We start from the raw sequence: 15,207 nt of genomic DNA, 5'->3' as shown, positions 1-15,207 counted from the left end.
GACAAACGCCACAGGCCTCAACCCGGTGCCCTGATGCTGATGGATGAAGCCCCCAAAAACCTCTTGGCTAGCATCTGTGTGCAGTACATACGGCAATCGGGAGCCCGCAAAAGCCAACACCGGCACCTGGGTCAGCAACTCCTTCAGCGACTGAAAAGCCTCCTCACATTTTACACAGCACCTTGGTCCAAAGGGCTCCGACAGGTTTAAATATTTGCCACCCTCTGGTCCTCTCCACCTGCCCTTTCTTCCACAAGAGAGGGTAACCACACAGAAGCTAATTCAGTGGGTGACTCACTTTGGCGTAACCCTTCACGAATCTCCGATAATAACCACAGAACCCCAGGAACGAGCGCAGAGCGCTCACAGTCTGGAGCCTTTAGCAGACCTGGCACTTGTCCAGGGAAAGCTTTAACCCTTCACACGCCAAATTCCGATTCGGTTTGTTCACCTATCATTGTCACAAAAAACTGTGGCTCGGTTGTTTAAGAAAAATAACAAGATGGCTTGAGTAGCAAACCTAGATTGAGGTGCTTTTATTTACCTCAAAACAAGACCAAAACTGGGGAAAAACTATATATATATATATATATATAGCCATCCTCAGACTAAACATAAAATAAAACTAACCCCAAAGCCTTGGTAACCTGAGGCTTATAACTGCTAAGTCCCTCCCCCTGGACTAACCAAAAGCTAATTAACTCAATTATCCAATTAAAGATGGTATCCTCCACCATCAGCACACCTGTGCAGGTTGCTGCTGCCTCTGTATGAGACAGCTCCATGCAGCAGCTCTGTTTCAGACCCAGTCACTATTACCGCTGGGGATGAGTGTTTCACTGAGTGCGCCATGTGCCGTCCGTAGTTAGTGACGGGCCTTCGTCACAATCAAAGTACAGAACTCTGAACCTTCTTCTCCATGGCTCCAAAGCCATGAAAGAAAAGAACGGCAGTACGATTATTACCCCCCAAATCCCTCCTCCCCACGCAAAAACAAACAAACAAAAAAGGAAGAGGCACATCGATGCCCAAATACCCTGCCTCCGCTCAAAACAAAATCGAGAAAAATCGGGTGAAAAACACAGAATATAAAAGACTATAAGACTGAAAATAGTCTACAGTCCTAGTCCATATTCAAAACACAAAATAACTTGGGTAAAGTTCTCCGGCCTTCCCCTCTCCGATAGAACAGCGATCCCCCAGCGACCAAAAGCCAGGTAGACGCGTTCTCCTTCCACATTTTTTCAATCTCACCAGGCACTTTAATCAGAAAACTGAAAATCTTATTCAGCAAAAGGGACTCGAACGTCGGCAAGCGACTTCTCGCATCGAGGTAAGAACACACTGCCTCTGCTTGGAATCCTCTCGGAGACTACAGAGCACAGAAACACCAAAACGATCTACAACCTGCAAATCACAGACTCCAACAGTTCCAGCATCACGTTCAAGATGAAAATCAAGCGTAAAAGCCATAAAGGAAATGAAATACATGGTTTCAAGATCTGTACAGAAGATGTTGACCGAAGGAACGTAATACGCAGGAGCTGTCTTGACCTGATGTCCAGGCCATAGTGTCATGATAACGACATTTTCCTCAATGCCAGCAAAATAAAAGAACTTCAGAATGGAGTGAAGAAATGGGAGGGGTTGCTCTTTACTTCAATGGTACAGAGGCCAGGTATGTTGAAACTTTCAAGTTGCTAGCAGTGAAGAATGCCAATTGCCTTAGGTCATAAGACCTGGGAACAGAATTAAGCCAGTCAGCTCATTGAGACTGCTCCGTCATTCCATCACGGCTTATCCCAGATCCCACTTACCCGCAAACACCTGCCTTCTCGTGAACCTCCTCTGGACTCTCTCCAAAGTCATTTTGGACCTCTAATGCTTGAAACCTGTCCCCATTTATTTAATAGTCTACACTAATGTTCCCTTTACCAATATGCATGATCAAACATTTCCAAACACTGTATTCCATCTGCCACTTTTTGCCCATTCTTCCAATTTGTCTGTCCTGCTGTAATCCCATTGCTTCCTCAGCAATACCTAGGGCACCACCTATCTTCGTATCATCCACCAACTTTGCCACAAAACCATCAATCCCATTATGGAAATCATTGACAACGTGAAAAGTAGCGATCCCAATACTGACCCCTGAAGAGCACCTCTTGTAACTGGCAACCAACCAGAAAAGGCCCCCTTTACTCCCAATCGTTCCCTCCTACCTCTCAGCCATTCCGCAATCCATCCCCTTATATTTCCTGTAACGTCATCTCTTATAACAGAGCCACACCCTCGCCTATGCCTTCCCGCCTGTCTTTTCCATACGAAATATATCCCTTGATGTTAACACCCCAGCTATGGACTTCATTCAGCACGACTCTGTGATGCCCACAACATCATACCGACTAATCTCTAACTGCGCCACGAGTTTGTCCACCTTATTCCGAATATTACACGCATTTAAATACAGCACATTCTGTTCTGCATTCTTCACTCTTTTGAATTTTGCCTCTGTGATACAATTTAACTCTTTGCTCAGTATGCATTTGTACCCAATCATTGGCTTGTCCTTCCACTGTTACATACAAGGAGATCTTGTGACTTCCTTGTGAGAATGTTGTAACGGTCTTTTGGAGGTCACCTGATGTAATTTTCCTGCCGATGTGAGGTCACGTGATGACATGTTCCCCACGGGTATAAAAGGGAAGAGCCTTGGTAACGCAGTTAGCTTTCCAGTTAGAACGTTAGCCAGAGACTCCGCTCTGCTGCGTGTTTTTTTTTATGACGCAGTTTCGATTTAAAACGGAGTTCTATGTTCTATTGTAAGGTAAAACAGTGCTGGACTGGCAATTTCTTCCAGGTCTGTTGATGTACCTGTTCAGTAGTATTGGAGAGTGAAGACTTTATCGAAGTACAGGATATGAAGGATTAAGAGAAGTCGGGAATGTTCGGCAGTTTAATAAAGGATCGACCTTATTGAGTCTTCCTCGATGAAGTAGTAACCTGCATCGCAGATAACTCCTGCTAAAAAGGCAAGGAAGTTCATGCAAGATTTTCTCTCTAGAAATAAAAGTCAGTTGTTTTTAAGCTGTTTATTTCCTTCATTGTGAATCCTTTGGACAGAACCAGCAGGAAAGTCGCGTCTGTGAAGAAATCCTTCTCCAGAGAAGTCTCTCCCAATTGACTGTATAAATCTGTTGGATTTTTGAATTTACCATTTTAAGAACTATATTTGACTTTACTGCTTTAAGAACTGTTTTCGCATTTACCGCTTCAAGAACCAGTACCGAGAGGCGATTTGTTGAATGGCCGCATAACGGTGAACTTCGGGTTACGGTTTTCATTTTTTTAAATTGTTCATCTGTATTTAATAAATGTTTGGTTGTTTTTTATATAACCTGACTCCATTGATATTCATTGTTGCCGGTTACGTAACACCACACATTCATGTCACACCCAGAATCTACTTGTAAACCCCATACTCATGCTCAGCTCTATCAGACTGGTTCCAATCACCCTGCCACTTTGATATCAACCACTCTCAACAGCTCAAGTAAATCTGTCCGAACGATTATTGGTCCCCGTGGTTTCAAGTGCCATCCGCGCCTTTTGTACAGGTCACATTTGCCCCGGAAGAGGTCCCAGTGATCCAGAAATCTGAATCCCTGCCCCCTGCTCCAATCCCTCAGCCACACATTTATCCTCCAACCTCACTCTATTCCTGTTGTTACTGCCGCATGGCACAGGCAGCAATCCAGTGAATTAGAATCAGAATCAGATCTATTATCACTGGCATGTGACGTGAAATTTGTTAAATTAGCAGCAGCATTTCAAAGCAATAGCAAAGCGAGAGAAAAAAATAAATAAAATAAAACATAATAAATAAACGTAAATCAATTAGCATATTGAATAGATTATTAAAATTCTGTAAAAACAGAAATACTGTATATTTAAAAAAGTGAGGTCGTGTCCAAAGCTTCAAAGTCCATTTAGGAATCGGATGGCAGAGGGGAAGCAGCTGTTCCTGAATCGCTGAGTGTGTGTCTTCAGGCTTCTGTATCTCCTGCCAGATGGTAACAGTGAGGAAAATGCATGCTCTGGATACTGGAGGACTTTAATAATGGACACTGCCTTTCTTAGACACCGCTTCCAAAAGATGTCCTGGGTACTTTGTAGGCTAGTACCCAAGATGGTGCTGACTAGATTTACAACCTTCTGCAGCTTCTCTCGGTCCTGTGCAGTAGCCCCTCCATACCAGACAGTGATGCAGCCTGTCAGAATGCTCTCCACGGTACAACTACAGAGGTTTTTGAGTGTATTTGTTGACATCCCAAACTCCTATTAAAGTATAGTCCCTGTCTTGCCGCCTTTATGACTATATCAATATGTTGGGACTTGAGATCTTGACACCCAGGAGCTTGAATCTGCTCACTCTCTCCACTTCTGACCCCTCTATGAGTATTGGCATGTGTTCCTTCGTCTTACCCTTCCTGAAGTTCACAATCAGCTCTTTCATCTCACTGACGTTGAGTGCCAGGTTGTTGCTGTGGCACCACTCCACTAGTTGGCATATCTCACTGCTGTACGTGACATGGTCCGTCCGTGAAGTTTGTATTCCGGTTCACGGTCCTATCCATAGACCCTTGCTCCAGGTTTTCCTATCTACCCTGTTTCTGTTCTTGTTGAGCTAATTGATGCAGCTGATGCTCGTTGGGGCTGGCTGCATAAATACCTCCAGAGTACAGGGCGTGGCTGCTGGATTGTTTTTTGTCCTTACTCCTTGTATCCCTTCTCCTGCCTTCTGTTTCCTCGCCTGAAGCCCTGCCCAGTTTTGCCGGTTACTCTCGCCTCGCCTGAAGTTCTTGTCTCGCTTTGCTTTGCCTGAAGCCTTGCCTTGTCTTGTCTTGCTGGTAACTCACGCCTCATCTCGCCTGCAGTCTTGTCCTGGAGCCACCCTGTACCTACCTCCTTTCCTGTCCCTTGGCCCCATTGGGTAAGCCAGGGTGTCTCGCTGTTACCTGCAGTTGGTTCTGTCCCTTCCTGTCCCATGCCTCCGTCGGGTGGCGATCCACACCCTGCCCAGGAGAATCCTGCCTAGCCTCAGGCCTGAAGACTCCAGTCTCTTGCCTCCTGCCAAGTCTTGCCTCTAGTCTTAAGCCTGAAGACTCCAGGCTCGTCCTGCCTGCCAAGCCTCTTCCTTGCCTGGTTCTGGGATCCGAGCCAGAGGCAAGACCCAGGTACTGGGTCCTTGTCCAGTCTTTGGCTTGGAGTCCAAGCCCGGGCTCCTAGCTCTCTTGTCCAGTCCTGTTCCGGGTTCCCGGTTTTCCTGTCCATGTCCTTGCCATCGCCCTGTATCCTAATCTTGTTCCTACTAGTTCAGTGTGTGTGTCTTGCACTTGGGTCCGTTCCCAGCCACCCACTGTATGACAGAACAATCCAGCAAACCATTTACACAGCAACACAGCCACTGTCATTTTCCTCTTGCCACCCAGGTTCCTTTCTGTTTGGTCGCCAAGAGGCTCCCGTAGAGTGTGGGGGCGTACTGTCATGGTCCAGTCCGTGAAGTCCGTATTCTGGTTTATGATCCGGTCCAATAAACCTTGCTCCAGGTTTTCCTATCTACCCTGTTTCTGTTCTTGTTGAGCTAATTGAGGCAGCTGAAGCTCGTTGGAGCTGGCTGCATAAATACCTTCATAGACCAGGGCGTGGTTGCTGGATTGTTCTTGTCCTTACTCCTTGTATTCCTTCTCCTGCTTTCTGTTAGCCTGGTCTGTAGCCCTGCCTTGTCTTGCTGGTAACTCTCGCTTCACCTGAAGTTCTCATCTCGCCTTGAATTGCCTGAAGCCTTGCCTTGTCTTGCTGGTAACTCTCACGTCGTCTCGCCTGCAGTCTTCTCCTGGAGCCACACTGTACCTAGTTCCCTTCCTGTCCCTTGCCTCCGACAGGTAAGCCAGGCTGTCTTGCCATTACCTGTGGTTGATTCTGTCCCTTCCTGTCCCATGCCTCCGTCGGGTGGTGATCAGTGCCCGACCCAGGAGTACCGCGGCCTGCCCAGGAGGATCCTGCCTAGCCTCAAGCCTGAAGCCTCCAACCTCGCCTCAAGTCTCCAGCCTCGACTCGCCTCAATCCTCCTGCCTCCTGCCAAGCATCGCCTCAAGATTCCCCTGATAGAGCAAAGTTACTGGAAGTTGGCTGCAGCGCCGGGAAGGGGATGTGAAAGGGCTGACTGATTCAGAAGTCTGATAGCAATAGAGGAAAAAAATTGTACTTTAACCCTTTATCCAGGCTTGCATGCTCCTGTATCATCTTATGGTCTTATTGTTTTATAAACACAATGATGAAATGAGGAGGTTTTTCAAAGCTTTGGGGTGACTGTTAGAACATAGAACATAAAACCTACAGCAGAATACAGGCCCTTCAGCCCACAAAGTTGTGCCGAACATGCCCCTAGCTCAGAAATTACGAGGCATACCCATAGCCCTCTATCTTACTAAGCTTGATGTACCGATCTAAATGTCTCTTAAAAGACCTAATCATATCGCCTCCACCACCATTGCCGGCAGCCCATTCTACACACCCACCACTCTCTGAGTAACAGACTTACCCCTGACATCTCCTCTGTACCTGCTCTGCAGCACCTTAAACCTGTGTCCTCTTGTGGCAACCATTTCAGCCCTGGGAAAAAAACCTCTGACTATCTACATGATCAATGCCTCTCAAAGTCTTATACACCTCTAACAGGCCGCCTTTCACCCTCTGTCGCTCCAAGGAGAAAAGGCCGAGTTCACTCAACCTATTCTCATAAGGCATGCTCCCCAATCCAGGCAACATCCTTGTAAATCTCCTCTGCACCCTTTCTATGGTTTCCACATCCTTCCTGTAGTGAGGCGACCAGAACTGAGCACAGTACTCCAAGTGGGGTCTGACCAGGGTCCTATATAGCTGCAACATTACCTCACGGGTGCTAAATTCAATTATTGGATTAAATTAAGTTCTTGGAGCACTGTAAGCAGTTGCACCCCTTATCTCAGAGAAGATGCAGCTGCAGCTCCTAACAAACTGCATTAGGGAACTGCAGCAGGAGCTGGATGACCTCCGGATCAGTCGGGAGAATGAGGAGATTATAGATAGTAGCTACAGGGAGGTAGTTACGCCGAAGGAGCAAAGCACAGGAAATTGAGTCACTTTCAGGCGAGGGAAGAGGAAAGGGCAGGCAGAGCAGGGTTCCCCTGTGGCCATTCCCCTCAACAACAAGTATAAAGCATTGGATACTTTTGGTGGGGGGGGGAGATGACTTACCTGGGACTAGCTGCAGTAGCTGGATCTCTGGCACTGAGTCTGGCTCTGCAGTGCAGAAGGGAGGGGGGAGAAAGAGGAGAGCGGTAGTGATAGGGGACTCGATAGTTAGAGGTGCAGATAGGAGGTTCTGTGGTTGTGACAGAGGATCCAGGATGGTTTGTTGCCTCCCGGGTGCCAGGGTCAAGGATGTCTCTGATCGATTGCATGACATTCTGAAGTGGGAGGGTGATCAGCCAGATGCCGTGGTGCACATTGGTACCAATGACATAGCAAGGAAGAGTGAGGAGGACCTGGAGACTGAGTACAGAGAGCTTGGGAGGAAATTGAAAAGCAGGACCTCAAGGGTGGTAATCTCAGGATTGCTACCTGTGCTACGTGCCAGTGAGGGTAGGAATAGGATGCTCTGGAGGATGAACAAATGGCTAAGGAACTGGTGTAGGGGGCAGGGTTTCAGATTTCAGGATCATTGGGACCTCTTCAGGGGCAGGTGGGAACTGTACAAGAGAGACGGGTTACACTTGAACTACAAGGGGACCAATATCCTTTCAGGGAGGTTTGTTACTGCTGTTGGGGAGGCTTTAAACTATATTTGCAGGGGAATGGGAACCAGAGTGCCAGAGCTGACAGTGTGGCTGGGGTGAAAATAAATGATGTTGAAAGTTTAAGCAAATCCGCTAATAGAAAGGTTGTGAGTGGTGGTAAAAATCTTCTGAGGTGTATATATTTCAATGCTAGGAGTATTGCGGGGAAGGCGGACGAGTTGAGGGTGTGGATTGACAGATGGAATTATGATGTTATAGCAATTAGTGAAAATTGGCTATAGGAGGGGCAGGACTGGCAGTTTAATATTCCAGGATTCCGATGTTTCAGATGTGATAGAGGCAGAGGAGTGGAAGGTGGAGGGTAACATTGCTTGTCAGAGAAAATGTTACAGCAGTGCTCAGGCAGGACAGATTAGAGGGCTTGTCCACTGAGTCCTTATGGGTGGAGCTGAGAAACAGGAAAGGTATGGACACAGTAGTGGGGTTGTATTACAGACCACCCAACAGTCAGCGAGAATTGGAGGAGCAAATCTGCAGAGAGATAGCAGGCAACTGCAGGAAACATAAAGTTGTGGTGGTAGGGGATTTTAATTTTCCATATATTGATCGGGACTCCCATACTGTTAGGGGTCTAGATGGTTTAGAGATTGTAGAATGTGTTCAGGAAAATTTTCTAAATCAATATATAGAAGTACCAGCTAGAAGGGATGCAATATTTGATCTCCTGTTAGGAAACGAGTTTGGACAAGTGACGGAAGTGTGTGTAGGGGAGGACTTTGGTTCCAATGATCATAACACCGATAGTTTCAACTTGATCGTGGAGAAGGATAGATCTGGTCCTAGTGTTGAGGTTCTGAACTGGAAGGCGGCCAAATTTGAAGAAATGAGAAAGGATCTAAAAAGCGTGGATTGAGACAGGTTGTTCTCTGGCAAGGATGTGATTGGTAGGTGGGAAGCCTTCAAAGGAGAAATTTTGAGAGTGCAGAGTTTGTATGTTCCTATCAGGATTAAACGCAAAGTGAATAGGAATGAGGAACCTTGGTTCTCAAGGGATATTGCAACTCTGATAAACAAGAAGAGACAGTTGTATGACATGTATAGGAAACGGGATAAATAAGCTGCCTGAGGAGTATAGAAAGTGCATGAAAATACTTAAGAAAGAAATCAGGAGGGCTAATAGAAGGTATGAGGTTGCTTTGGCAGTCAAAGTGAAGGATAATCCAAAGAGCTTTTACAGGTATATTAAGAGTAAAAGGATTGTAAGAGATAAAGTTGGTCCTCTTGAAGATCAGAGTCGTCGGCTATGTGCGGAACCAAAAGAAATGGGGGAGATCTTAAATGGTTTTTTGCATCTGTATTTATTAAGGAAACTGGCATGAAGTCTATGGAAGTAAGGGAAACAAGTAGTGAGATCATGGAAAATCTACAGATCGAAAAGGAGGAGGTCCTTGCTGTCTTGAGGAAAATTAAAATGGATAAATTCCCGGGACCTGACAGGGTGTTCCCTCGGACCTTGAAGGAGACTAGTGTAGAAATTGCAGAGGTCCTGGCCGAAATATTCAAAATGTCGCTGTCTACAGGTGAGGTCCCGGGGGATTTGGATAGTGGCTCATGTTGTTCCGTTGTTTAAAAAAGGATTGAAAAGTAATCCCGGAAATTATAGACCAGTAAGGTTAACGTCGATAGTAGGTAAGTTATTGGAGGGAGTACGAAGAGACAGAATCTACAAGCATTTGGATAGACAGGCACTTATTAGGGAGAGTCAACATGGCTTTGTGCATGGTAGGTCATGTTTGACCAATCTATTGAAGTTTTTTGAGGAGGTTACCAGGAAAGTGGATGAAGGGAAGGCAGTGGATGTTGTCTACATAGACTTCAGTAACGCCTTTGACAAGGTCCCGCATGGAAGGTTAGTTCGGAAAATTCAGTCGCTAGGTATACATGGAGAGGTGGTAAATTGGATTAGACATTGGCTCAATGGAAGAAGCTAAAGAGTGGTAGTAGAGAATTGCTTCTCAGAATGGAGGCCTGTGACTAGTGGTGTGCCACAGGGATCAGTGCTGGGTCCATTGTTATTTGTCATCTATATCAATGATCTGGATGATAATGTGGTAAATTGGATCAGCAAATTTGCTGATGATACGATGATTGGAGGTGTAGCAGACAGTGAGGAAGGTTTTCAAAGCCTGCAGAGGGACTTGGACCAGCTGGAAAAATAGGCTGAAAAATGGCAGATGGAGTTTAATACAGACAAGTGTAAGGTTTTGCACGTTGGAAGGACAAACCAATGTCGAACATACAGGGTTAATGGTAAGGCACTGAGGAGTGCAGTAGAACAGACGGATCTGGGAATACAGATACAAAATTCCCTAATGTGTCGTCACAGGTAGATAGGGTCGTAAAGAGAGCTTTTGGTACATTGGCCTTTATTAATCAAAGTATTGAGTATAAGAGCTGGAATGTTATGATGAGGTTGTATAAGGCATTGGTGAGGTCGAATCTGGAGTATTGTGTTCAGTTTTGGTCACCAAATTACAGGAAGGATATAAATAAGGTGCGTGAAAACACAGTGGTATATGGGTAGGTATGTGAGGTGCATGAAAACACAGTGATATAGGGGAAGCTATCAGAGGGGCGTGAAAGCACAGCGATGTAGGGGATGCTATGGGAGGTGCATGAAAACTCAGCGATATAGGCAAAGTTATGAGAGGTGCGCGAAAACACATCGATATAGGGGCAGCTACGAGAGGTGCGTGAAAACACAGCGATATAGTGGAAGGTATGAGAGGTACACGAAAACACAGCAATATATGGGAAGCTATGGGAGGTGCATGAACACACGGCGATATAGGAGAAGGTATGAGAGGTGTGAGAAAACACAGCAATATAGGGGAAGCTACGGGAGGTGAGTGAAAACACGGCAATATAGGAGAAGGTATGAGAGGTGCGGGAAAACACAGTGATATATGGGAAGCTATGGGAGGTGGTTTACAAGGATGTTGCTGGGACTTGAGAAACTCAGTTACAGAGAAAGGTTGAATAGGTTAGGACTTTATTCCCTGGAGCGTAGAAGAATGAGGGGAGATTTGACAGAGGTATATAAAATTATGATGGGTATAGATAGAGTGAATGCAAGCAGGCTTTTTCCACTGAGGCAAGGGGAGAAAAAAACCAGAGGACATGGGTTAAGGGTGAGGGGGGAAAAGTTTAAAGGGAACATGAGTCGGGCGCGGGGGGGCTTCTTCACACAGAGAGTGGTGGGAGTGTGGAATGAGCTGCCAGATGAGGTGGTAAATGCGGGTTCTTTTTTAACATTTAAGAATAAATTAGACAGACACGTGGATGGGAGGTTTATGGAGGGATATGGTCCATGTGCAGGACTAGGCAGAAAATGGTTCGGCACAGCCAAGAAGGGCCAATAGGCCTGTTTCTGTGCTATAGTTTTTCAATGGTTTCTAAGATATGCTGCATTGGAGAGGGGCTGGAGGAAGTTTATGAGAAGGAAACCGGGAATGAATTGTTTACGGAAGGATTAGATTTTGATAGTTCTGTATTTGTACTCTGTCCAGTTTGGAAGAATGAAGGGGGTTCTCATTGAGATATATCGAATATTGCAATGCCAGGATGGAGGTGGGTGTGGTGAGCATGATTCCTTTAGTGGAGGAACCCTTTTGAAAAGCACACCAGCTCAGAATAAAGGTAAAGGCAAGAGGACAGAGATGAGCGAGAGCTTGGTAAATCTGTGGAATTCATTGCCACCGCTTCATCAAACTGTGGATACCCAGTAATTTGGCATACTTAAAGTGAAGGTTAATTTCATTTTGATCAGTAAGGGTGTCAGAGGTTATGGGTAGAAGGAAGGGAATTGGGATTGAGATGCTTAATAAATCAACCATTATGATTTTACCGAGAAAGCCGATGGGCTGAATGGCCTAATTCTCCTCGGTCTTATATAGAGACCCTGAAATTTGAAGCAGCTCACCAGTTCCACCACAGACCTGTCAATGAGCAGTTGTGTTTATTTTCCTGACTTTCTCTCCCTAAAGGCCACAGTCAGTTCCTTGGTGTTGCTTCATTGAGCACGAGAATACTGTTATGGCAGATCTCAGCCAGCTGACCTACCTCACCCCTGTATTCTTTCTCCATTGTGTGAAATCTGAAATTGCTTCATATGTCTGTAACAGGGTAGAGAATAAACAGGAAAAGATTGGGGCTCATTGGGGACCATAGTGCCAATCTCTGGGCCTGGTGGATGCAGGTGAAGTGTTAAATGATTACTTGCCTTTGCAGTCAGATAATCCGTGGTCAAGGACAGCGAACCTTTTAGAATCGTAGAATAATACTGCACAGAAACTGGCCCCTTGGCCCATCATATCCATGCCAATCTTTTCCCCCCATCTGCACTGATCCCATTTACTTGCACGAGGACCATAATCCCCCATGACCCGCCTATTCAAGTATATATCGAAGTATCCATTAAGCACAGATTTAGCACAACTCCTCCGCTAGCACATGGATGTTATCATCCACTGTGTTAAAAAAAAACCTTTTAAATTACCGCCTTAAACTGCTCCGAGACTTGTAAACTAATGAAATTTGATGCTCTTCCCATGAGAAAAAGTTATGACAAACTACCCTATCTAGGTTTCTCAGAATGTTATATATATTATCTGATAACTGATCAGCTTTGTTCGCTCCTGGGAAAACACATGCTGACACTTTTTTGGCAACTACGTTCTTTCATGCCCTAACGCAAACAAGAGAAAATCTGCAGATACTACAAATCTGAACAAGCCTGCTGACTTCCTCCAGCATTTTGTGCATGTCTCTTTTGTGCCCTGCCCTTTACTGTATAATATCCTGTCACTGAAGATTTCTCAGAAGGCATCGCATTACGCTGGTTAGGATGCAATTTCATCTGCCAATGTTCTATCCAAATTTCCACCTGATCTACACCTGTTCAATTTTCCCTGCATACTATCTTCCAAATCACGTCCAAACTGTTGAAAGATATCGCAAACATCAAATGATCCAATACTGATCCTTATACTGCAGGACTAGTGTCAGTTTTCAAACCGAACAAAACATCCCTCCATCACCAAATAATGACTCCTTTCATAACCTAATTAGTAATAGAATTAGTTAGCTGCCTATGCACCCTCAATCCCCTAACCTTCTGGACCCGCCAACCATTTGTTACCTTGTCAAGCGCCTTAACAAAATCTATAAAGACAGTGTTTGCCATCCCGTATTCTTGATTGTTCTTGATTGTCGCCTCAATTAATCGAAATTCGAAGGTCGATCGGGAGACCGTGCCCTAACACGAAGAAGAGAAACTCTGCAGATGCTGCAAATCTGAGCAACAGACCTGCTGAGTTGCTCCAGCATTTTGTGTGTATCATTCGTGCCCTGCCCTTTACTCTACAATACCCTGTCACTGTACATGGCTGGAGTACCAAGGCCACTGTGAGTTTGTTGGGGAAGTTGAAGGCCAAAGTCTGTGAGTTCAAGTTGACTGAAGGGTGGAGAAGGTTTGTCCTGGGTTGTACTGTATGTGTTTGTGGGTGGTGGAGTGGGAAAGATCAGGGTTTGTTTTGCTGTCGTTGACTTGTTGCTTACTGTGTGCTGATTTGTTGTGTCTTGTGTTGTTCTACCGAGCATTGTGGGCATATTGGACAATGTCTCCCATCCACTACATAATGTACTGGTTGGGCACAGGAGTACAGTCAGCCAGAGACTCATTCCACCGAGATGCAACACAGAGCATCATAGGAAGTCATTCCTGCCTGTGGCCATCAAACTTTACAACTCCTCCCTTGGAGCGTCAGACACCTTGAGCCAATAGGCTGATCCTGGACTTATTTCCTGGCATAATTTACATATTACTATTTAACTATTTATGGTTTTATTACTATTTATTATTTATGGAGCAACTGTAACGAAAATCCAATTTCCCCCGGGATCAATAAAGTATGGCTATGACTACTACTACTATGAGAACATAGAACATAGGAGAAGTAGGCCATCTGGCCAATAAAGTCTGCTCTGCCAATCAATATTTATCAACTTATTATCTCTCTCAACCCCATACCCCTACTTTCTCCCTATAACTTTGACGAATAAAGTTACCATCAAGAAACTATCAACCTCTGCTTTAAATATATGCAATGACATGAGCTCCAGAGCTGCCCAGGGAAATTAATTCCACAGATACACCACCCTCTACCTAAAGAAATTCCTCCTCATTTCGGTTCTAAAGGGCATGCTATGTTGGTGTCGAAAAATGTGGAGACACTTGCGTGATGCACCCAACACATCCTTATCTTGTGGTTGTTGTTCACGCAAGCAGCACATTTTGCAGTATGTTTCGATATATATGTGATAAATAAATGAATTTGAATCTGAATCAATGCAAACTAGAAAAACAGGGCCCCTGATTAATCTGTACTGACTCTCCCTAATCAGTCCCCAACTCTCTAGACACACAAGTCTCGTCCTTTAGCGTTTCCTCTATTATCTTCCATATCAGTACAGTAAGGCTCACCAGTCTGTAGCTACCTGGCTTATCACTGCTGCCCTTCTTGAATAAATGAGGGGCTTTATTCTCCTCCAGATTCCTGGCACCTCATCATGGAAGATACAGTTGCAACAATTTATCAAGACCCAGATATCACCTGTGCCTTTCTCATTACCGGCAGGGATAGATCTCATCCAGGCACAGGGAGTGATTCACAATTACCTGTTTTGTGAGCTCCAAAACTTCCTCCCTTTTTCCTTTCACTGGATGCCATTGCCCCAGCCCTGATCTGGCCTGCTTCCATGCCCTTCTCCTTCTCAATACTTATAGAATAGTTCAGGATTCTCCTTAATCCTACACCGGGCATATTTCATTTGCTTTTGTTGCCCTTTTAATCTCCTTCTTAAATACGCTCTAGAACCTGAATATTCCTCAAGGAACTGTCTTGACTGCAGCCACCTATAACCACAATGCTTCCTTTCCCGTTCTCATCAGAACTTAAATAAGCCTCATGAAACAGAAAGTAAGCAGATTTGAAGTTTCATATCAGCAGTCCCAGCCTTTTATAGGGCATCAACTGAGTGCTCCATAGCTCCCAGATTGGGAACCCCTGATTTACTGTAAATAAAGGACTGAGGAAGAACACTTCAACGATATGAGGTTATACAACTTAATTAAAAAATAACTCAAACTTAATGATTTAAAATTAATTGTATTATCAAAGTTCGTATACACCATTTACTACTCCGAGAGTTGGTGAAACAAAGAAGTGCAATAGATTTAATGAAGAACATCCAAGCTCAGACTGACAAGTTGAGATAATACAAAATGAAACAAGTGATAAACATA

Source organism: Mobula hypostoma, chromosome 3 (assembly GCF_963921235.1).
Source record: "Mobula hypostoma chromosome 3, sMobHyp1.1, whole genome shotgun sequence".
Classification (NCBI taxonomy): Eukaryota; Metazoa; Chordata; class Chondrichthyes; order Myliobatiformes; family Myliobatidae; genus Mobula; species Mobula hypostoma.
Note: the sequence above shows the minus strand (reverse complement) of the source record.